The sequence below is a fragment of the Fulmarus glacialis genome, unplaced genomic scaffold, assembly GCF_000690835.1.
Source record: "Fulmarus glacialis isolate BGI_N327 unplaced genomic scaffold, ASM69083v1 scaffold9438, whole genome shotgun sequence".
In the NCBI taxonomy this organism is placed as follows: domain Eukaryota; kingdom Metazoa; phylum Chordata; class Aves; order Procellariiformes; family Procellariidae; genus Fulmarus; species Fulmarus glacialis.
Genome location: NW_009226301.1, coordinates 7,391 through 8,120, shown reverse-complemented (window position 1 = coordinate 8,120; position 730 = coordinate 7,391). Strand labels below are relative to the sequence as shown.

At 37.7% G+C, this 730-nt stretch overlaps 1 protein-coding gene across 1 annotated transcript in view; it reads left to right on the top strand.

Annotated features, from left to right (window-relative positions):
• The window catches only part of LOC104080387 (chromosome unknown open reading frame, human CXorf22), a gene marked incomplete at both ends in the record, with an annotated part of 15,270 nt that overhangs the window by 7,254 nt on the left and 7,286 nt on the right, over positions 1–730 (top strand). The window lies entirely within an intron of this gene.

The window sequence follows — 730 nt, the reverse complement described above, 5'->3', positions numbered from 1 at the left end:
CCCGCAATTTTAACAAAAATTGAACTATTAAAGCATAGATTTTCATCATATGATTATTTAACTTCTATAAATCAGAAAATAAAGGCTTCAATTTTTGGCAGTGATGCCATTACACAGTGCTAGTATGTTTAATTTGTAAGTAGAGAGATGGGTAAAGCACAGAAAGAAGTTAGGAAAGATAACAGGGTATTCTTTACTGATTGAAAGTTACTACTGTCGGATGAATTTGCCAGTTAATACAGCCTGCTACCTGTCCCATGTCCACTGACTCTTCTTATTCTATGAAGCCTATGCCAGCATAAAGGATCTTTCAGGATATGCAATAATTAGTCTTTAATTTGTTCCTCATGTTCCTAACATGTCCCACGGACAACCACTTTACAGTAGATTTGACTAAGCCTGTCACCGGATTTTAAAACCAGTCATGGGAAACATAGCTTTTTCTAGCATCAAATACGCTGTAGCATCTGCAGGTAGCACTGTCCTCTACAGTGGTGCATCTGACTTCTGTGTGTAGATAAGGAGGGGAGCTTGAATACTGACTTACTTGAATACTCGAATCCTTAACTGACTGCTGCCCACTTGAAGATGTACTCACTAATGAAAAACAGGAAGGCAATACCCATTTTTTTCAAAGAGAGCATTGTGGGGAAGTAAAAAGAGGAAGTAGCTGGAAAGTCAGGATAAAATGCTGTTCTTTCTACAAATATCAGAATGATTGATAAGCCAC